At 52.1% G+C, this 23536-nt stretch overlaps 1 protein-coding gene across 7 annotated transcripts in view; it reads left to right on the top strand.

The window, feature by feature from the left end:
* The first annotated feature begins 9362 nt into the window (after window positions 1–9362).
* NLGN3 (neuroligin 3) overlaps window positions 9363–23536 on the top strand; it is a 93470-nt gene continuing 79296 nt past the window's right edge. For 3 of the 7 annotated variants that reach the window (XM_045029567.1, XM_045029568.1, XM_045029561.1), the window contains exons 1-2: window positions 11424–11561; window positions 17685–17825. The gene's annotated coding sequence lies outside the window, so the exon portion shown is untranslated. Of the gene's footprint in view, window positions 9385–10145; window positions 10254–11423; window positions 11562–17684; window positions 17826–23536 lie in introns of those variants that run through there. The other 4 variants (XM_045029562.1, XM_045029569.1, XM_045029564.1 and 1 more) reach the window with 4 other exon arrangements.

The raw sequence follows: 23536 nt of genomic DNA, 5'->3' as shown, positions 1-23536 counted from the left end.
TGGCTGGGCAAGCTTCTCCCCACGTCATTGCCCCTGCCCTGCCCTGGAGGGGCCCTCCTCTGGGGGGAGAGGGAACCTGTTCCCATAACCTGTTCACCCTGCTGGGACTCCTCAGACAGGGCCCATGCAGGCCAGCTGTGCTGTGGCTCTCTGCTGTGCGGACCCCTGTCTGCCCGATGGGAGCTGGTCTCAGACCCACCATCATTTCTTATGGCCACTGATATTCCCCTCACTGCTGCCTGGAGCCCGGGCTGAACTGGTTCCCTTGAGGTGAAAGGCTCCACACTGAGCCACGCAGCGACACTCTCCCTGCAGTGTCTCTGTCTGTGTCACTTCCCCTCCTGTGTTGCCATGTGTGATGAGCTGCCCGGATCTCTGCGTCCTCAGTCCCTCTCCTCTCATGCTGTCGCTGTGCTGGGAGAGCCTGTCCATGCAAATGGAATAATTACGTAGCAATTCAAATACCAGCAGCTAGGAGAACAAGGGGTGCGGGTACCTTGGCTGGCCTGTGCACAGGGGAGACGTCCATCCTGACAGACAGACGTGATGAGATGGAGGGGGAGAGAGGGATTCAGCTGAGAATTGACAGTAAATCAAGTCAGTGAAACAGTGAGATCCTGGGGAGATTTTCCAGCCTGCAGAAGCTGCAGAGGAGACGGCTCTTCCGCCACTCGCAGACAGGCTGCGAGGGGTGGAGAGAGCAGATGCACAAGGCTGGTTGCAGCCTGGCCAGGGAGGGTTTACAAATCAGAGCAGGAACTGTAGGTGCCTGGGGAGGTGGGTGCAGCTGTGGAGATGCGGTTGTACTGTTTTGTACAGGGGAGCAGTCCGTGTCAAAGCCTGATTATTTGGGCTTAAAGAGACCAGAAAGCTGCAATAGAGATGAGCGGGAGGCCTAGGTGAGCATGGCTGCAGAGGGCAGCCATGGTTGCGGTTCATGTGGCTGCTGCCGCCCGCTTGCCATAGGCACAGCTCAGATACAGTGGAACCTGGGGGCTCCTGAAGGACTTAGAACAGCAGGATTCTTGGCCCAAAGAAGGATCTTCCTCGATGGATGCCAGTATAGCAACAGAGGCATCCCAGGGAGGTGTGCCAGGGAGCACTAGGCCTGGGGCAGTGGGCAGGAGAGGAGCTAGCAGCAGCATCCATGGAGCGAGGTTCGCAGGCCGGGGCCAGTGTGAAACCCAGATGCTGCTGCTGTGAGGGGTGACTTGGAGGTGGGAGAAGACAGTGTTGGGGTAGGGGGAGGACAGGCACTTTGCAGAGCTGGGGGAGGCAGCGGAGATAATGCAGGGGGCAGGGCAGAGAAGGGAATTGAGAGGGAGGAGGCTGCAGCAAATGGTAAATTACAGCACAGTGATTTCATTTTAGCGTCTGGCTCCTGTCCCCATCCCTTTGCTTGGGGCTGGGCTATCTCCCTGCAGCACCCTGGGGTGACACTGTCCTGCCCCCAGCACTCATCACCTCATGTCATTATAGCACATCCCTGGGGAAGCTGAAAATGCAAACGCCTGCCAGAAAATCCCACTGCCTTCCCTGTGAGTGCTGCCTCTGCCCTCACACCTGGCCAGGAGACAACCGCCTTCAGCGAGGATGGTTCCTGGCCAGCTCCCTCCTTTTCGTGCACAGTGCTGCGTTGCAGAGACACCTGCTGTTTGCAGCCACTCTCGAATAACATTAATAAATAGCATTAATTAACTAGAGGGAAGATGAAAGAATCTAGTAAGAAGCAGCATTAACGCAGTGTAATCTCAACTCCTGCCCCGCACCCATTTTTTGAACAATGGGCTGAGTGTGACCAAAGAAAAGCAAGTACCTGTGACTCTCATCAGTGGCGGCATGTTCAAGTGGAAGCTGATTTAAGTGCTCTCCTAGTCTCTGTGTGTGTTCCCCCACTCCACATATTCCCCAGTCCCCTAACGCTTTCTCATCCAGTTTCTAATCATAGAGCAGTGGGGAGAGGCCATCTTCTCCAAGAGTAATGTTACTTCAGCCTCAGTGAAAACAATGGAAGTTGGCCAGTTTTATTAAGGGCAGCCAGCCTCCCTTCTGCCTGCAAAAACTGCAGGAAAAAGTGGCCATATTGACTGAGGGAAGGCTCTGGCGCTAGGTCCACCAGAGGTGATGGGGCAATGGCAGCCATTGTGAATACAGTCAAAAATTCACAACATAGTTGCAAAAGATCATGAGATCTGAGTATCGTGAGTTGGTGACTGGTGCTAGCATAGTGAGGAGACAGGTGGCACTAGCGCAGGGGTAGGCAACCTATGGCATGGGTGCCGAAGGCGGCACACGAGCTGATTTTCAATGGCACTCTCACTGCCTGAGTCCCGGCCACCGGCCCGGGGGGCTCTGCATTTTAATTTAATTTTAAATGAAGCTTCTTAAGCATTTTAAAAACCTTATTTACTTTACATACAACAATAGTTTAGTTATATATTATAGACCTGTAGAAAGAGACCTTCTAAAAACATTAAAATGTATGACTGGCACTCGAAGCCTTAAATTAGAGTGACTAAATGAAGACTTGTCACAGCACTTCTGAAAGGTTGCTGACCCCTGCACTAGCGTATACCCTTGCTCTGTACAGGGAAAAGAAATGCCCCTACATTCAGGGGACTGTCTGGAGGAGTCCAAGTCCTGCTATTTCAGCAGTCTGCGGAGCGGGGAAACAAACCTACTAAACACCCTCTGGCCTAGGGGAAGGGGCACCAAGCTGGTTGTTAATATTTCTATATTTCATAACCCTTATTATTAGGCAAGGCTTCCTGTCTCCCTGAGAGTCGGAAAAGTGGCATCCCCCATTTTACAGATACTCTTTTGGCTGCAGTGGGAATAGAACCTAGGTCTTGGATATCGAGAGCCCAGCTTCAGCCGTGCTACCTTTCTAAAAGGTTGCCCATTCCGTGAACAGAGCTAGTCTGTCTGTAATTACTGGACTAACACCTAGACAGCACTCCTCCGAGATCGTGACCCGAACCCAGGCCCTAATACCCAGTATATAGATGTGTGATCCATTAGCCAAATGTGCCTCACCCCCACAGAGGGTAATTGGTACAGAGTTTTGCTGTGCATGGATCAGAAGGACATGAATGATGAAAAAAACAGGATGAGTTCATGTAGTGCATTGTGTTGCTCGTTTGGACATTTCCTAGACACAACTAAATCCACACACTGTGTATTTAAAACTAAAGTTTATATGCAATCTTGTCATTTTGTGTAACATTTGCACAACAGCTAGTGAGTCGGCATTGTGTTCAGCACGGCTTAGGTTATGGGGCAAGTGATGCTGCTTTTCCACAATTTCAGCCCGTGCACGTTGACGGAAGCAATCTATGTAGAAGTCCAGTCTGTTGTTTCGACCCTCAGGAGGAGTCCATGCAGAATCCTTTTTATTATAGAGTTGGTAGGAAGGATTCTGTGGGTTAGTATGTTGTTCAGAGGTGTGTTGGAAGTATTCTTTGAGTCGGAGACGGCGAAAGTAGGATTCTAGGTCACCGCAGAACTGTATCATGTTCGTGGGTCTGGAAGGACAAAAGGAGAGGCCCCGAGATAGGACAGATTCTTCTGCTGGGCTAAGAGAATAGCTGGAAAGGTTAACAATATTGTTGGGTGGGTTAAGGGAGCTACTGTTGTGGCTCCTTGTGGCATGCCTCAAGAACAACTCTGACATCATAATCAAACAGGCTGACAAAGGAGGTGCTGTTGTCATCATGAATAGGTCGGAATATGAACAAGAGGCTGCTAGGTAGCTCTATAACTCCACATTCTACAGGCCATTACCCTCTGATCCCACTGATGATTACCAAAAGAAACTACACCATCTGCTCAAGAAACTCCCTGAGAAAGCACAGGAACAGATCTATACAGACACATGCCTAGAACCCCAACCAGGTGTATTCTATTTGCTACCCAAGATCCATAAACCTGGAAATCCTGGATGCCCCATCATCTCAAGCATTGGCACCTTAACAGCAGGATTGTCTGGCTATGTGGACTCTCTCCTCAGGCCCTACGCTACCAGCACTCCCAGCTATCTTCGAGACACCACTGACTTCCTGAGGAAACTACAATCCATCGGTGATCTTCCAGAAAACACCATCCTGGCCACAATGGATGTGGAAGCCCTCTACACCAACATTCCACACAAAGATGGACTACAAGCCATCAGGAATAGTATCCCCGATAATATCACGGCTAACCTGGTGGCTGAACTTTGTGACTTTGTCCTCACCCATAACTATTTCACATTTGGGAACAATATATACCTTCAAGTCAGTGGCACTGCTATGGGTATCCACATGGCCCCACAGTATGCCAACATCTTTATGGCTGACTTAGAACAACGCTTCCTTAGCTCTCGTTCCCTAACGCCCCTACTCTACTTGCGCTACATTGATGACATCTTCATCATCTGGACTCATGGAAAAGAAGCCCTCGAGGAATTCCACCGTGATTTTAACAATTTCCATCCCACCATCAACCTCAGCTTAGACCAATCCACACAAGCGGTCCATTTCCTAGACACTACAGTGCTAATAAGCGATGGTCACATAAACACCACCCTATACCGGAAACCCACTGACCGCTATACTTACCTACATGCCTCCAGCTTCCATCCAGGACACACCACACGATCCATTGTCTACAGCCAAGCTCTAAGATACAACTGTATCTGCTCCAATCCCTCAGACAGAGATAAACACCTACAAGATCTCTATCAAGCATTCTAAAAACTACAATACCCACCTGCTGAAGTGAAAAAACAGATTGACAGAGCCAGAAGAGTACCCAGAAGCCACCTACTACAGGACAGGCCCAACAAAGAAAATAACAGAACACCACTAGCCATCACCTACAGCCCCCAGCTAAAACCTCTCCAGCGCATCATCAAAGATCTACAACCTATCCTTAAAGATGATCCCTCACTCTCACAGATCTTGGGAGACAGGCCAGTCCTCGCTTATAGACAGCCTCCCAACCTGAAGCAAATACTCACCAGCAACCACATACCATACAACATAAACACTAACCCAGGAACCTATCCTTGCAACAAAGCCCCATGCCAGCTCTGTCCACATATCTATTCAAGTGACACCATCATAGGACCTAATCACATCAGCCACGCCATCAGGGGCTCGTTCACCTGCACATCTACCAACGTGATATATGCCATCATGTGCCAGCAATGCCCCTCTGCCATGTACATTGGCCAGACCGGACAGTCTCTACGCAAAAGAATAAATGGACACAAATCTGACATCAGGAATCATAACATTCAAAAACCAGTGGGAGAACACTTCAACCTCTCTAACCACTCAGTGACAGACTTGAAGATGGCAATTTTGCACCAAAAAAACTTCAAAAACAGACTCCAAAGAGAGACTGCTGAACTTGAAATAATATGCAAATTAGATACAATTAACTCAGGCTTAAACAGAGACTGGGAATGGTTGGGTCATTACACTAATTGAATCTATTTCCCTATGTTAAGTTCTCCTCACACCTTCTATGGGACATCTTAATTATCACTTCAAAAGGTTTTTTTCTCCTGCTGATGATAGCTCATCTCAATTGATTAGACTCTTCCTGTTGGTATGCATACTTCCACCTTTTTCATGTTCTCTGTATGTATAAATATCTTCTGTCTGTGTGTTCCATTCTATGCATCCGAAGAAATGAGCTGTAGCTCACGAAAGCTCATGCTGAAATAAATTTGTTAGTCTCCAAGGTGCCACAAGTACTCCTGTTCTTTTTGCGGATACAGACTAACACGGCTGCTACTCTGAAATCCATCATTTTTATTTCCCCAAATAGGTGCCAAGCCTGGACAGGTTGCCCCTATTGGTGGCCGCTGCTGGCCAGTGTATGCCAGGCCCAAGGGAGCCAAGTGAGAGCTAGGGCACAGAAAGGATGAGCCACAGGCATTCTGTGCCCAGGGTGAGGGGCTGTAGCCCGGGGGCTGCAGAGAATCATCACTCAAGGGAGCAAATTCAGCTTGGAAATTAGGACAAACATTTTATTTCTTTAAGCTTCATATACATTTTCCCTGAGAGACTCTCAGTGGCATCTGCAGATTGATCAGAAAAATATCTTGGGTGCTGCTTACCCTGGAGCTCAGCAACTCACAAAGCAGGCTCAGAATTACTATCCCCACTTTATAGATGGGGAAACTGAGGCACAGAGTGGCCCAAGCGAGTCCACATCTTTCCTGAAATGTGATACCCAGAGCTGGACACAATACTCCAGTTGAGGCCTAATCAGCGCGGAGTAGAACGGAAGTACCGGTATTACTTCTTGTGTCTTGCTTACAACACTCCTGCTAATACAGCCCAGAATGATGTTTGCTTTTTTTTGCAGCAGCTTTACACTGTTGACTCATATTCAGCTTGTGGTCCACTCTGACCCCCCCTTTCCACAGTGCTCCTTCCTAGGCAGTCATTGCCCAGTTTGTACGTGTGCAACTGACTGTTCCTTCCTATGTGGAGCACTTTGCATTTGTCCTTATTGAATTTCATCCTATTTACTTCAGACCATTTCTCCAGTTTGTCCAGATCATTTTGAATTTTAATCCTATCCTCCTAAGTGCTTGCAACCCCTCTCAGCTTGGTATCGTCCGCAAACTTTATAAGTGCACTATCTATGCCATTATCTAAGTCATTGGTGAAGATATTGAACTGAACTGGACCCAGAACCGATCCCTGTGGGACTCCACTCATTATGTCCTTCCAGCATGACTGTGAACCACTAATAACTACTCTCTGGGAATGGTTTTCCAACCAGTTATGCACCCACCTTCTAGTAGCTCCATCTAGGTTGTCAAGTATCAGAGGGGTAGCCGCGTTAGTCTGGATCTGTAAAAGCAGCAAAGAGTCCTGTGGCACCTTATAGACTAACAGACGTATTGGAGCATGAGCTTTCGTGGGTGAATGCCCACTTAGTCAGACCACATGCATCTGACGAAGTGGGTATTCACCCGTGAAAGCTCATGCTCCAAAACGTCTGTTAGTCTATAAGGTGCCACAGGACTCTTTGCTGCTCCATCTAGGTTGTATTTCCCTAGTTTGTTTATGAGAAGGTCATGCGAGACATATCAAAAGCCTTACTAAAGTCAAGCTATACCCAGGGGTGAAAGTAACTGAGGACACTTATCGGTATGGGGTGGGGTGGGGTGGCTCTGGCCCATGCTGCCTGGGGCTCCCGTGTTGATTTAAAGGGCCTGGAGCTCCAGGGCAGCTGCTCCCTTTGTGTGTCCCCCTGCCCGTCAGCGGCCTGGGGGGCAAAAGGGGCAGGGACATTAAAGCGCTGCAGGGTCCTTTGCCACAGCAGCGCTTCAACGTTGCTGCGTCCCCCCCATCGGCGGCCCCACTGACGGGGGGGAGGGGGCGGGCGCAGCAACGTTAAAGCACTGCCGTGGCAAAGGACCATCCTTAAAGTGCTGCTGCAGCAGCCTTTAATGTCCCTGCCCCTTTTGCTTCCCCTGTCGGTGGCTCTGCTGGTACGGACCCTACCAGCAGGGCCACCGACAAGGGGGGTGGGGGGAAGGGGCAGTGCTTTCATGTGGGCTGGTGCAGGTTCTTACCGGCACAGAGTACCGGCTCACTTTCACCCCTGGATTTACCACATCTACTGCTTCTCCCCATCTACAAGGCTTGTTACCCTGTCAAGAAAGCCTGGAAACCCAATAGATACCCTGTCAAGAAAGCTATCAGGTTGGTTTGACAGGATTTGTACTTGACAAATTCATGCTGACTATGCTGACTGTTATTTATCACCTTACTATCTTCTACATGTTTGCAAATTGATTGCTTAATTATTTGCTCCATTATCCTTCCGGGTACAGAAGTTAAGCTGACTGGTCAGTAATTCCCCATGTTGTCCTTATTTCCCTTTTTATAGCTGGGCACTAGATTTGTCCTTTTCCAGTCTTCTGGAATGTCTCCCGTCTTCCATAACTTTTCAAAGATCATTGCTAATGGCTCAGATATCTCCTCAGTCAGCTCCTTAAGTATTCTCGGACGCATTTCATCAGGCCCTGGTGATTCGAAGACATCTAACTTGTCTAAGTAATTTTTTACTTTTTCTTTCCCTATTTAGACTCTGAGCCTACCTCATTTTCACTGGCAATCACTACATTAGATGTCCAGTTGCCACCAAACTTCTTGGTGAAAACCGAAACAAAGAAGTCATTAAGCTCCACTTGGTCTTCCTCTTGCTTCTAATATATTTGTAGAATGTTTTGTTTCCTTTTATGTCTCTAGATAGTTTGATCTCGTTTTGTGCCTTGGCTTTTCCAATTTTGTCCCCACAGACTTGTGTTATTTGTTTATATTCATCCTTTGTAATTTGACCTAGTTTCCACTTTCTGTAGGACTCTTTTTTGAGTTTTAGATCATTGAAGATCTGCTGGTTAAGCCAGGGTGATCTCTTGCCATACTGCCTGTCTTTCCTATGCAGTTGGGATAGTTTGCTCTTGTGCCCTTAATAATGTCTCTGAAAAACTGCCAACTCTCTTCATAGACTTGCTTCCCTGGGATCTTACCTACCAACTCCCTGCGTTTGCTAAAGTCGCCTTCTTGAAATCCATTGTCTTTATTGTGCTGTTCTCCCTCCTACTGTTCCTTAGAATCATGAACTCCACCATTTCATGATCACTTTCACCCAAGCTGCCTTCCACCTTCAAATTCTCAACCAGTTCCTTCCTATTTGTCAAAATCAAATCTAGAACAGCCTCCCCCCCAGTAGCTTTCTCCACCTTCTGAAATAAAAAAATGGTCTTCAATACATTCCAAGAACTTGTTGGATAATCTGTGCCCCGCTGTGTTCTTTTCCATCACCACCAAGTCCTGAGCTTTGGATGATTGTGTTAGTTGTTTAAAAAAAAGCCTCATCCACCTCTTCTTCCTGGTTTGATGGTCTGCAGTAAACCCCTACCAGAATGTCACCCTAATTTTTTACCCCTTTTATCCTTACCTGGAGACTTTCAACAAGTCTGTCTCTTGTTTCTATCTCAACCTCAGTCCAAGTGTGTACATTTTTAACACCTCCTCCCTTTTTTCCCTGCCTGTCCTTCCTGAGTAAGCTGTACCCGTCTATACCAAATATTCCAATCATGCATATTATCCCACCAAGTCTCTGTGATGCCAACTATGTCATAGTTGTGTTTATTAACTAGCATTTCGAGTTCTTCCTGCTTATTCCCCATACTTCTCGCATTAGTACACAGACATGTCAGATACCGATTTGATTCCCGCGCCCCCCTTCCGTCTTATCTCTCCCTTATCTCTGCTCTAACCTCATGTGGCCTGAGGATGCAGATAAGGGGCTGCAAGGCTGTGGGGAGGAGGAGTGGGGAGACAGAGATCCTAGCCTGCAAGGCCAAAGGTAGGCCAAGCCCTGCCCAAGGGAAGTTAAAATGGGTGCTGCACCCACCTGCCTTGGGCAGGTGACCTCTCTGGGCCCTGCTTCCCAGCGCTGCAGCCAAGGGCAGAGGGGACATGGTGCAGGGGGTGCTGGCTGGTGCGGGCAGCTTGGTGGCTGCGTAGGGGTCTGGCTGGTGCGGGGATCGATGGGCAGCTGCGTTGGGGGGAGGCTGGTCGGTGCAGGGGAGTTGGTGAGGGCTGTATAGAGGGCAGGCTGGCTGGTGCAGGGGAGGCAGTACGGAGGATGGGTAGTATAGAGGGGTGGTCTGAGGGGATCTGTGGGTGAGGGCTGTGGGGGGGCTGGATGGTGCAGGGGGGCGATGGTTGAGGGCTGGTGGGGGGGTTGGTGTTGGGAGGCTGGCTGGTGGGGGGGCAGACTGGTGTGGGGGTGAGGGCTGGTGGGGGGGGCAGGCTGGTGGGATGGCTGGTGAGGGGGTGAGGGCTGTGGGGGCGGGCAGTAAGGGGGTTGGTGTGTGGGGGCTGGCTGGTGGGGGGATGAGGGCTGTGGGGGGGTTGGCGGGGGGGAGGGCTGCAGGGGGGGCACAGGCTAGTGGGTGGGGGGGTTATGGGGAGGCGCAGGCACGTGCCGTGCGCGGGAGCCGGGCCGATGACTGCGGGGGGCCGGCCGGACGCGGCGCGGCGCGGAGGCGAAGGGGTTACTGAGCGCGCTCCCTCCCCGCCGTGCACGCGCTGCGCGCTCCCTCCCCGCCGTGCACGCGCTGCGCGCTCTCCGGCGCAGGTCGGGCTGGGCTGAGCGGAGCAGCGTCCGGAACCGGCCACCTGCAGCCGCCGGGACCCGACATGGCGGAGCCACGCGGCCGCCCCCCCCGGGTGAGTGAGGCCCCGCTGCGCCCTGAGCCCGCTGCTGACAGCCCCGGCCGGCGGGGGGGGGGGAGGACTCGGCTGGGGCTGGGGCTGGGGCTGGGAGGGGTTTGGGGGGGGGGTTGGGAGAGGAGGGGAAGGGGCTGGGCGGGGTGGCCAGGGAGGGTTGTGGGGTTGGGCTGTGAGGGGAGGGGGTTGGGCGGGGTGGCTGGGGAGGGTTTGGGGCGGGTTGGGAGAGGAGGGTTGTGGGGCTGGGCTGGGTGGCTGCGGAGGGTTGTGGAGGGGGCTGGGAGGGGAGGGGGTTGGTCGGGGAGGCTGGGGAGGCTTGCGGGCTGGGCTGTGAGGGGAGGGGGGCTGGGCCGATGGGGAGGGTTGGGGGCTGGGCTGTGAGGGGAGGGGGGCTGGGCCGCTGGGGAGGGTTGGGGGCTGGGGGGGCTGTGAGGGGAGGGGGGCTGGGCCGCTGGGGGGGCTGTGAGGGGAGGGGGGCTGGGCCGCTGGGGAGGGTTGGGGGCTGGGGGGGCTGTGAGGGGAGGGGGGCTGGGCCGGGTGGCTGGGGAGGGTTGTGGGGGGGCTGGGCCGGGTGGCTGGGGAGGGTTGAGGGGGGTCTGTGAGGGGGCTGGGCTGGGTGGCTGGGGAGGGTTGGGGGGGCTGGGAGGGGAGGGGGGCTGGGCGGGGGGGCTGGGGAGGGTTGGGGGGGCTGTGAGGGGAGGGGGCTGGGCGGGGGGGCTGTGAGGGGAGGGGGGCTGGGCTGGGTGGCTGGGGAGGGTTGTGGGGTGGGCTGTGAGGGGAGGGGGGCTGGGCTGGGTGGCTGGGGAGGGTTGGGGGCTGGGCTGTGAGGGGAGGGGGGCTGGGCCGCTGGGGAGGGTTGTGGGGGGGAGCTGTGAGGGGAGGGGGGCTGGGCGGGGTGGCTGGGGAGGGTTGGGGGGGCTGGGCGGGGTGGCTGGGGGGGCTGTGAGGGGAGGGGGGCTGGCCCGGGGGGCTGGGGAGGGTTGGGGGGGCTGTGAGGGGAGGGGGGCTGGGCTGGGTGGCCGGGGGCGGGGGGCGGGAAGCGGCGCTCCGTGCAGCCGGTGTTGCCATGGTGACGGTATGAATGGGGGATTGTGCTGCGCTCAGCTGGCGGCCCCGGTCGGCCTGGCCGTGGCCCGAACCTGGAACGAGTCGCCCCGCCCTCATTCATCGGCCTGGTGCGGGGTACCCCTCGCTCGGCTCCACCCGGACACCTTCTCCCAGCAGGCGGAGGGGCTGGGCTCGCCTTTCCGAGCTTTGCCTGGGCCCGCGAACGTGCCCCGCCCCTGGCTTCTGGCTTTGCTGGAGAAGGTGCATAGGGGAGTCGAGTAGGCCGGCAGAGGAGCAGGGCGGGGAGGGATAATATTGTGGGTTAATCAGATAACACATCTTGAGGATAAAATATGCCAAACTGTTCCGACCCCGCCAAACCCATGTAATCTCCCTGGGGGGTCCCTGCTGCAGCCCCTTGCAGGCATGGTTCCTCTGCGTTGGCAGGCTGAAGCAGGGAGGCAGCCCCCAGCAATTGCATTTGGTCTCTCTCAATTCCTCCTATAACGGGGGGGGTGGGGGATTCTTCTTCACTTCCTGTCCTAAAATGCGGGTATCCTTGCTGTGCACTTCTGTGTGGTTACCAGGCCTCTGCCTAGGGATGGCTGCATGTCAGTGGATCTGTAAAGCAGCTTGGTGCTTATGAAAAATGCTTTGTTCAAATAATTATAATGATAAACTCTTTCTCTGCCCAGGTCTCGGTGTCTGGGCAGGATTGTGTAGTGCTGGGAATGGTGGTGTAAGTCTGGGTTTGAGGTAGTCTTGACTCCTGCCAGTGTAAACCAGACAAGGTGGATGAGGTAATATCTTTTATGGGACCAACTTCTGTTAGTGAGAGGGACAAGCTTTTGAGCTACACAGAGCTCTTCAGGTCTGGTACTCTGTCACAGTTAAACACAAGATCAAACAGATAGCTTAGTACAAGTAGTAGTACAGACACCCTTTTCTTAACATGTGTATTACATAATTTTTTAACATTAGCTTTAATACAAATTTTAATTCTGTAAGGGACCATTCGAGGTGAAGTCGCCCATTAACACCCGTGTAGTCATAGGACAAAAAGGGGGGTTAGTGGGTTACAGATTGTTGTAATAAGCTATAAATCCAATGTCTGTATTTAAGACCATGATTTTTAGTGTCTAACAAAGTTATGAGTTTAAGCTCCCACTTTTCAAAGTGCTGTGCAGGTGTCCTTTGAGGTCGAAGACTGGTAGGTCAGATAAAGAGTGATCACTTTGTTAAAAGTGTTTGTCTTGTTTTGTTTTTGTCTTTTATCGTTTTCCTGTGTGAGCTCATTAGAGAGCATAGTGATTTTTCACGCAGGGTTCTGTCATATCTTCTTACTTGACCCACCTGGCTGCTCCCAGGGCTTCAGCTCCCACCTCTGTGCTGATGCTTTCCTCCACCCCATCCTCTGTAGCCTTGGGTGTTCAGCAGAGCCGTACTCCACATCGCCCTGTTGATGCCTCCTTTCCACCTTTGCTCCCTGTTTACACTGCTACACTTTTAGTCTAAGCCCTAGTGATCTCCCGTCTGCCCCTCTCCTGTTTTCACACCAATATGTCCAAAATGCCATTGCTCCTTTTGTATTTCTAATGTGCCTGTTGCTGTGCTCTCTGTTCCCCACTGCTCCAGCTGTTTCTTATGCCTTTGTTGTGTCTCCTTCTTTACCACTTCTCAGTCCTTTCACTGGCATCTCCTTTTCTTGTATCCAGCTCTGTGCCTGCTGCTGTGCTGACCCCTACATCTTGAACAGGTCTGTCGCTCCCTGCTGGGCATCCTCTCCCTCTCTGCACAGATCTCTTGTCTTGTTAGATTGGTAGCTCTTCAGGGCAGAGAATGTTACTGATCAAAGCTCTGTAATGAGTCTTCTAAACTACTGGTACACTAGCTGTTATGTAAGCATTAATTCTAGCCCAGTTGTGTGGCCACTGGGGAGAGGTATAGACAGAGCTGCTGAGGAGAAGGCTCTTGTACCAACAGTGGGATGGCAATGTCTGTCTGAAGTGACAGGAAAGAGACTGAAGCCAGATGAGAGGAGGGACTAGATGGGAGGAAGAGACAGAGTCCATTAGATCATCTAGAGCAGTGGTTCTTAACCTGGGGTGCACGCACCCCCTGGGGGTGCAAGATGCCCTTCCTGGGGGTGCAAGACATGCCAGATTTTTTTAGAAGGTAAATCATCGAAAACACAAATTAAGCACAGGTACGTAAATACAACTACAAAATATATCTAGATTTAAGGGGTGCAAGAACATATTTTTTAGGTTTAAACGGTGCGAGAACGTATTTTGATTTTTGATAAGGGGTGCAAAACCATATTTTGAGAACCAAAGGGTTGCAGGCTGAAGTAAAGGTTAAGAACCACTGATCTAGAGCAAGCAAGGAGGGGTGTCTTTGACTAGGTAGGCCAAAAGCATGATCTAAAGGGGCCAGAGAAGCTGGAAACCTTGGTAGGAAATAATAGAATGGGATTTCGCTGGGAAGTAACCAAGAAGAGGGGAAGATGGGGGAGAAGGGGCAGAAAACTAGACAGTAATTTGCAAGGTGAGATGTCTGGCTCTGAGGAGGGGTTGGCTTAAAGGTGGTGGTCATGTTTGGACCATGTTTGGGGGAGGGAATGATGTAGCTCTTCTAGTAAGTGAGTAAGGGGCTGGTCCAAGATGTTTGCAGGGTGCTAACACACCTGATGGAAAAGGCTTCAGTGAGATATTAGGGGTAGCACTAGGAACCTCTTCCTGATGGGCCAGGCTGGAGGAGGGGGAGCCAAGTTGCTTTAAAACAGAGTTGGATAGTATGAAAAGTGCTTAGGCATTGGGGCCTGGGCACCGTGAGCTAAGGGGGATTTCCACCTCAACTTGTGTGGTTCTGTGGGCCAGAATGTAGAATGTTTGGGTGTGCAAAACAACTGGGCAATATTACATCCAACTTGCATGCACACTTATTCAGGTTGTGAGTTGGGTAGTTGGGCACAAAGATTTGCACAAGCACTTCTTTTTCTTAGCATATGCAAAACATGCCTCAGGTGGCATGTGACCAGGATCCATCACCGAATTTGGTCTGCTGGTTGGATCATCGGTTTCCCCGGCCCGGCTGGTTATTGGCAGGAAGTGTGATTTACCAGATCTGAATGTGCACTTGCAATATTTGCAGATTATCTCACTGTTGGTCACCTCAGACTGAGAGTCGGGCTCGGGTGCTCTGAAGCCCCACAGATGTGCAGTCCTTAGTACAGAAGGCTGCACTGAGGTTAACCAGCATCTGGAGCTAGAAGGAGCCATCAGCAGCAGGAAGGAGAAGAGCAGTTTCCAGGCTGTGGTCAGTGCAGACCCCTAAAGGAGAAAGATGTGTAGAATGTTACTGGAAAGATGAGGTAGCCTTTTTCTGCTGAGAAGTGGAAGGTGTTAGAAACAGAAGAGGTGCAGAGAACCTGATGATCAAAGAACCTCAGTCTTCTTCCAGCTTGCAGTCCCCCAGGTTCCAGAACAGTGCCTGCTCTGTAGCCCAGCCCCCTCCTCCCATTGGCATAGCCCAGACCCTGGCATGTCCCTGTTGGGACCTGCAACCAGCGTGAGATCAGTTTGGGGTAGCTTTCCCTCCTGAGCTGCAGCACTCTTCAGATAAAGTTCTTGCTTCTTTCTTCTCTCTAGATGTTTAAAGGCCTTCAGGGCTTGGGAGCCCTTCCCAGGCCCTTAGTTCTGTTATGAAAAGCTGCCAGAGAGCCGGGGCCATGTGCTCCTTGCGGCAGCCCCATGTGCTCTCTTTGATGGAGCCTGGGCTCAGTTCCCTGTTGTTGACCCTAATAGTGTTGGCATGGTTCTCTATGTTCCGTGTGCTGCTCTAGTTTCTGTTGTCCCTGTAACTGCGGTGTCGGAGGCAGCTGGTGGGGAGCTAGAGGTTTTTGCCCACTGTGTAAGGGGCAGGTGGGTTCCCAGGAAGGGATGGGAAATGCCTTGGGTTCCTGTCACCCAGATGGGGGTACTTTTGGCACTGGGGAACATATACATCCCTATTCTAGGCAGGAGCAGAGGTGGTAACTGTGACCTTGCACTCTATATGATTTTATGAAAATATGCTGATTGTGAATATAATGTAACTGGAATATGCTTCAAGCAAAAGGTATCTTGTAAGGTATCAATACAAAGCTTATAATATACTGAGTGTGGTCATCCTATTTGTATGTATGTATCATTCTTGTATCTGAAACTAGAAATATGAAATATAACTCTGAGGGCCTATTGTAATTATGCAAAGTGTGGGCCATTAATGGTGGTTTGGATACTTGATGGCTCCCATCAGTGAAGACAATTGCCTGTGGATGGCTCTGTTTGCAGGGAGGCCTTCCTGTGAGTCAGGCTGGGAGGAATGAAGGCTTGGGGTCTCACAGGACATGTTACCATGTCACCTGGTACTGGAATCCATCTTAAACCTGGTGCTTTTCCATTTAGAAGGAGGGATGGGGACCCAGAGAGACAAAAGATTCTCATCTTGTGCCAAAGCTGTAAAAGGGGGTGGAACAGAACAAAGGGGGCTGCAATCATAAGAAATCCCCTAGTTACTACCTGAGCTGGAACAAGGGCTGTACCAGGGGAAAGGATTGTGCCCAGACTAGGAAGGCGTCCAGTCTGTGATAAAAGCTTGTCCCCATTCTAGGCAGGAGCAGAGGTGATAACATTTTTGGAGGAGAGAGATTTGAACTCTTAGTTCCCCAGTTTAGCCTACCTTGTCCCATGCAGCCACCCCACCTTTCTTCAGCTCCCTGATATCAGCTACTGAATCCAACAACTGTGTAAAATCCGCTTGTTAGCTGGATACTTCTAAAATGATCTGCAGGGAAATAGTTAAGTGCTGACATTTAGAGGTCACATTTTTAGCATTGTGCATGTATTTTCTTAATTTGCATTTGCAGTTAGCACAGTTATACAGTTGGCCATGTGCATGTACTGTTACCACGATGACATGTGCAGTTAGGATGCTGAGATTAGCTGGATGCCTGCATGTTTGCAGTTCTGGACATCCAGCACTGGGTTTCAGAGTTAACACCATTGAGGCGCATGGGTGCTTTGTATCTCAGTGCTGTTGGCTCTTATTTTTAAATACTTTAGGTGGTCCCGTTGGGAAATTGAGTTTAAATTACCATAATTAGCAAATAGTGTGTGTAGTTATCCAATTTGTGTCAAATAGCCATGGTCAGTGCACATGCACATAGGTGTGCATTATTCATCTAATTGGTATGTGTGTCCATCTGTAGTCAGAGAGGAAGGATAGCCAAGGGGTTTTGGAGCTCCCTGGGGCTCAGAAGACAACAGAAGATGCTCTGTGTGACCTTGGGCAAGTCCCTTAGCTTCCTTGGACCTCCATCCCAATCTGTAGAACTGGGAGAACAGCCTTGCCAGGCTGCTTAGGGGCATGTGAGGGTAAATACCTTAGATGGAGAGAGGCCCCTGGATACTATGACAGTGGAGGCCAGATAAATGCCTTAGAATCAGGCTTCTGCCAACAAGAAAGGCTGGAAATTCACTTTAATGGGAATGCTGCATGGCAGGGGTGGGAATTGAAAGAGACTGTTGCTATGGTAGATGTGGCTCCTACCTGTGCTTAAGATCAGCTCGTCGCTGATCAGGGGCGGCTCTAGGATTTGCGCCGCCCCAAGCAGGGCGGCACGCTGCGGGGGGCGCTCTGGCGGTCGCCAGTCCCATGGCTCTCGTGGACCTCCTGCAGACGTGCCTGCGGAGGGTCCGCTGGTCCCACGGCTCCGGTGGACCTCCCGCAGGCATGCCTGCGGATGCTCCAGCGGACCCTCCGCAGGCATGCCTGCGGGAGGTCCACTGGAGCCGCCTGCCGCCCTCCCGTGGGACGCCGCCCCAAGCGCGCGCCTGGCGCACTGGGGTCTGGAGCAGGCCCTGTTGCTGATGGCATTTGGAACAAGCCTGCACCTCTGAGGCCTTTCTTTGTTCTGAATCCTGGGTTCAGCTCTGCCTTAGGTCAGATCTGCCTTGACATCACAAAGCCATGGTATTTGGCACAGGCTGTGTCTGCTTAAAAGTCTCTGCTCAGGCTGGAATAGCCTGTGGGGCTGCAGGGCAGGACTGAGGAGCAGTGGCAGAGTGTGTGGAGAGCTCAGATGGAACAGTGGGAGGGCTGTGGATTGGTACTGAGGGGCACCTGCAGAGCTGTGTGTGGGGAGAGGGCAAAATGACATTGCACTAACTGGTCTGACTGGTTCTACACTTGATGAGAGCCAGAATTGTTAACTGGGAGCAGATTGTCTGTTCAGCTCCATTGCCATCTGCATAGTGCCCTCCTCCCTCCTCCTCAGAAGGATGCTGCCGTGTGTATGTAATGTGAATGCATAAATAAACGTGCCTGTATTTCTCACCACAGCTGAAACTGTGTATCCAAGCCAGTTGGGGCAATCTCTGCCTTACTTGGGAGAAACTGCAGTGAAGCAACAGCTATGGAATGGGGAGTAATGGCTCCTGTTAACACTGTCTGGAACTCTGGGGGAATCCACAGCAACAAGAGGTGTGTGATATTTGTCTGGAGGGGGTTACTGGGCTGGGATTGTCGGGGTCCTACAGAGATGTCATAGAACTTGCACAACAGGCCCTGCCTCTGTTCAGGCCTCCACTGTAAATTACTCCTGGGCTACAGAGCACTTAGGTGGGCTACAGAGCACTTGTCCAGCCTTTAGCTGAAGAGCCACTGCTTACTGGGCCTTGGATGGATGGGCTCTGTTCACTGCATGGCCCAGGGCTGTCTGGGTAACTCACTGATAAAACTGGAGATGGGGGTGTAACCTGCAGTGCTTGTCCCAGGCAGTCTGTAATGTGGACAGACTAGAGGACGCAGCCCTCAAGGCAGTTGACTGTTCTCTGGCATAAGGAGAGGCCGATTTTACTCAGAGTTCTGTGCGTTTTCTCTCCTGTCTCCCCCAGTGTGAAGAGGCCTTGTTCCAGGTGGTATCAGACGCTGCTGATGTAAATTCAATGTGTGTATGAATGTTTCTCTGCCCTAAATTACAATGTAAAGTCTGCAATCCCAGCCGCATCCTGGGTAAGGGTGTCCCCTCCAGCCACCTTACAGCCCAGTTGCGCACAGGAGACACTTTGCTTCACATGCAGATCTGTCAGTCTAAGCGGCAAGACATGTGGCAGAGAGTTTGGGGCAGTACCTTGGGCTGGAGACTGTGCGTAGGGTGTGGTATGGCCTTGGCAGACCCTAGAGTTCAGGTTGTTTCACGGGTGATCAGCATGGATGGCATTCTGCACTCAGGGAATGGAATTTGTGGACACAAGATAATATTTGAAGAGGCTGGTCTGGTATGCTGACAGAACAGTGGAAGCATCTTTCCCAAATGCAGGCTGACTGATCAGAGAGAAGTCCCTTTGTTTGTGTACTGGTGGCAGGCTGGTACCACTTAACTGCTTTAGCAGCCAAACCCTGCCACAATGCTAGTGCAGTGGGCAAGTTTTGTTAGGGCAGCCAAAAGAAAAGGGGGTTCTGTATGTGCCAGGGAAGCTGGCATCTGAGGATATGGGTGCATCCATGTTTTGGCTCAGAGCTGCTTTTCTCCCTGGGGGAGCATGGCGGGGGGTAATTCTGTGCATCATCTTCCTTCTGCGCATTTCATGCTCTTGCCTCAGAAATTAGGCCATCCAGCCATTCTGTGCCAAGCAGTGCGACCAGCTGGGTGGAGGGTGTGTTACAGCCATGCTCCGTGGGGAGAAGCAGAGAGCAGCCTTAGCCTTTGCTCATCTTCCTCTGACCTGCCAGTTCCCCTAGTCCTTGCCCTCACATGAATTTGCTGTCGTGCCCCAGAAGAGTCTCCAGCAAGAGGCAGGTGCATTCAAAGTGGTGCAGAGATTGGGGTGGAATTGGGAGTTCCGGGAAGCTACGCCAGCTGGTGACACACATGCCAGCAGGGAGCGCTGTGGAGAGGGATCAGGATTTAAGGTCAGGCTTGACGAAGCCCTGGCTGGGATGATTTAGTTGGGGTTGGTCCTGCTTTGAGCAGGGGGTGGGACTAGATGAGCTCCTGAGATCCCTTCCAACCCTGATATTCTATGATTCTATGAGCAGTCCTGCCCCCTCCACATTCCCTGCCTCTGCTTTGCATTCAGTCAGTCCCTGGCTTGCAGTGTGGAATGACTGGGGCAGTGCAAGCATTGCTAGGTGGGATCACCCGCTGCTCCCAGTCCCACAAATTGGATTTGTTCTCCTGGAGGAGGCCTCCCCATGCAGAGCGATGAGTAGGGGTTGCTGGTCTCCTCTGCACAGACTGGGGGTGGGGGGCATATCTAGAGCTGCACAGTCCGAACCCAGGGTCTGACTGGGTCGGGGGAAGGGCAGACCCAACTCATGGATCTGAGCAGGGACATGGTGAATGGTAGAGAGTTGCTGGGGACTATGGGTAGGTGGGTCAGCCCCTTTGCAGGTTCTGGCCTTGGCCTCCACTGACCCCATGATTGCTCACACCCGTGGTTTAGGCAGCTCTCTCCCCTTGGGACTGCAGCAAGAGAAACCATTCCCTGCGCCCTCCCAGGCCCAAGAAACTCCTTGCTTGGGCTGCAGGGCTCACAAGCAAGCCATCCCTCCTGCCCTGGAGCACAGGAGCTTCTGCCTCGTCTGCAGGTGGTGCTGTGGAGGTGTAGGGTGAGCCCCTCCCTGTGCACCAGGCCCTCCCCTCTCCATCCTGGGGCTGCATTTTTCCTGGCTTGGCAGGTTCACAGGTGTCTTCCCCCTTCTTGTCACCGCTTGCCTCTCTCACCTGGGTTCCTAGTTACATGGAGGCAATTGATCATATCTCTCGTAGGCCTGTATTCAGTTGTCTCCAAACCTGCTGCTGATTTAAGTGTGTTTTGGTAAGGACAAATTACTTGAAGCTGCTTTAGTGCCATGGAAGCATTGGTGTCCCCTGGCATCTGCCTCTTAGCACTGCCTTTCCATGGCTTCCTCAGGCACTGGAGCTTCTGCAGAGTGTGCTGGCAGCAGGATCAGATGATCTATGTGCCTTGTCTCTGGGGGTTACCCCTGTGTGACAGGCATTGTGGGACCTTTCAGCATAAGAACAGGGTCTTGATCTCAGTTTGATCTGCCCTTGTCTGTCGTCCTCACCCATATCCTTTTACTTACGTGTTATGGAAAGAACGAACGCCTCAGACTTGTCAGTGGTTCTATGTTAAATCAGGAAAAGACCTGAGCATCCTGGTGAGCGATAGGCCAATGAAATCTGAGCTCAGTGTGCAGCCACTGTCAGGGAATCCACTGAGCTATTGGGCTGCAAGAAAGTAACAGGAGAATATTCTAGTGCCATTGTCCAAATCAATGAGCACCCTCCCCGGACACAGCTCCCCTGGGCCAGCCCATCTCCGGGGTGGGGCAGGGCTTGGAGGCGTTATGGAGCAGGCAATGAGAAGAATTAAGGGTTGGGAGAGACCACATGGAGAGAGAAACCATTGGGGCTGTCTAAAGAGGGGACAAATAAGAGGGTGAGGTAGAGGAATCCACAGTGATGAATTATCCAGAGAAGGGAGATCAGGTGCGGCCATTCTCCGTTGCTCACTGCACAAGACCAAGGGCCAGTGCAGGGACACTGAAAGGCAGCACACTTGAGAAGGAAATACTTTTTCACACCCCACAATTGACCTGTGGAACTCACTGCCACAAGGTGTCATTGAGGCCACGCACGTAGCAATGAGACAATTAGATGGGGACATAGAATCGTAGGATTAGAAGAGACTGCAAGGGCCATGTAGTCTAACCGCCTGCCAAGCTGCAGTCAGTGACAGCCAGAGTACCATTAGGTCAGAATGAGAGGGATAAGCGTATTGGAGCACGAGCTTTTGTGGGTGAATACCCAGAGCATGCATCCGACGAAGTGGGTATTCACCCACGAAAGCTCATGCTCCAGTACGTCTATTAGTCTATAAGGTGCCACAGGACTCTTTGCCGCTTTTACAGATCCAGACTAACACGGCTACCCCTCTGATATTTGACACCAATGAGAGGGATGTGAGCTCTCGGGCATGGGGCAAATGCCAGTTGATGGGGGTTAGGTAGAAGGATATTCTCTTCTGGGGGTTCTTGCAGCTGATGCTGGGGGCTGGATTCTTGTGCTGGTCTGGTCTGACAATTCCTGTGCTCGTGTTTTAGAACTGTTTGGATAACCAGCCTTGTTCACAGGTGTGGAAAAGTAGAAGATAGAGTCCCAGACCCTTTTTTTTTTTTTATGGGGAGGGAATGCCACTGCCAGCAGCTTGGCTCCCTCTTCCTAGGGCCAGGCAAATGCAGACAGCATCCGTGCACGTCAATGGTGCAGCTACCCCTGGGTTTTCTGTGCCTATATGTGAGGATAGCGAGGGGGCCAGGACCCTTTTGTCTCCCTCTTCCTCCCTCTCTCTTGGTCTCCATGACGGGACACAAGCGGGCTTGGGGTGAAATGCTATCTGATCCCAGGGAGGCTTTTGCTGAGAATTGGGGTTGTTTCTTGGAGTTTTGGAGACCTCCAGAAAGTGCCTTTCATTTTTATCCAACTGCAGAAATGGCTGTTATTTATTGAAGATATTTACAAGAATAATGCTGTGCCATGGGGCTGTGAACTGGCAATGAAGTGCTCAGTCCTTGGGATCAGCCCTCTGGGCTGCTCTCCTCTCCATTTCAGGGGAGCTGCTCAGGTCTGGGTCTTGGGGTCACAGCTCAGCAGAGAGCAAGCACTGTCCAAATGCAGCCTTTGCTGTGTGTCCTGCAAGAGACTGGGGCAGGTGGCTGTGAGCCCCACTTCCCCTCCCCGCACCCAGTGCAGAAGGAGAGGTGCGGGCTGGGGAGAAGAGGAGACAGCTGCAGCGGGGGAGCGAGTGACAGAGAGTTCTTCAGTCACCTGTGTCTTGTTCAAGGGCACATGAGTGTGAAATTCAATTTGTAGACGCAAGCTGTGGCTGGTGAGGAACATGGGCCGCTGTGTCTGCTGGAGCCTGGCAGTCTGGGAGCACTGCAGCCTGTATGCACAGTGTGTCCTGCCTGCCAGCTCCCAGGGAGGCTGACGTCACCCCAGCAAAGCAGTGGCTGCTGCAGGACATGTCTGCTTGAAGTCTTGTCAGGTTCTCCCCTGGTGTGGAGCCTTCTGTCTCCATCCGGGAGCTCCCTTCCCCAGGAGCTGAGCTCATGCTACACTGGCGCCTACTGAAAGCACCTGGTAGATGCTCCATCGTGTCTCCTTCCCACGGCCTGGTGGGCTCAGGGCCGAGATCGTGGTAAGAGGGCCGAGATTGTGCCCAGCTTGTGCTGAGATGTGAGGAGTGCTGGGCGTGAAGCCTGCACTGTGCGCGCCAAGGACCTGTAGGGAAGCTGGGTGGGCAGCCGGTCTCTCTTCCTTTCACTGGGCGGATTCTGTTCCTCTCCCATCCCTGTGCATTTCAGGGCAGGTTGTCAGCTGGATGAGACTTGGGTGGTGTCTGAAAGGTGAGGACTCCCCAGGTGGAGGGCAGGTTCATGCTCCTGCTGGGGGCTTTTGTGGCATGGTGTCCCCCTTTCCCCAGACCCCAGCTGGGCAGAGCGGGTTGAGTGCTCACACCCTGGTGCTCTGGGGGGTTGGGAGTGGAAGATGTCCCTGGTCGGAGTTCTCCCACAGACCCCAGCTCCAGGTTGCAGCATTTCTGCTTCTGCCTCCCCACAATGCATGGAGTGGGCTTTGCCTGCATCAGGAACCCACTGTTTGGGGGTGATGGCATTGTGGGGCAGGCAGGAGGTACCTTCTCTAATGCCCTGGTGTCTTGTTCCGCTGCTGCTGAGGCTGACACCTCCCAATGGCAAGAGAGGCTCATAGATGAGTACAGCAGCTTCAGTTTGACACATCCCAAAGAGAGCAGTTGCCTGTCTGAGCTCAGGTGGAGTCCATCAGGGCATTGAGCAGCCTCTGTTGTTAACAGGTGCCTGTGTGAGTGCAGGAGGAAGGCTGGGGAGAGACCTGGGCTAGGACAGCTCTTATGGCTCCCTTGGCAGCAATTTGGTGCTCTCTGGGCAGGAGCTGATGGTCTGGCTCTGTCTCTCCTCGATTTGAGTATTGGGAAATGTGTTTTAATGCAGCCAAACGAAAGGCTGTACAACTAGGAGCAAAGAATGTAGGTCATGCTTTTGGGATGTGGTCTGTATCTTGGAATGCAGCAGCTCTGCAAAGGATAAAGGTTGTGGTAGATAACCAGTGAAACATGAGCTCCTGCCAGGGTGTAGAGGGTGAA

This window comes from Mauremys mutica, chromosome 9 (genome assembly GCF_020497125.1).
Source record: "Mauremys mutica isolate MM-2020 ecotype Southern chromosome 9, ASM2049712v1, whole genome shotgun sequence".
NCBI lineage: Eukaryota > Metazoa > Chordata > Testudines > Geoemydidae > Mauremys > Mauremys mutica.
This window is presented reverse-complemented; position numbering and strand designations above follow the sequence as displayed.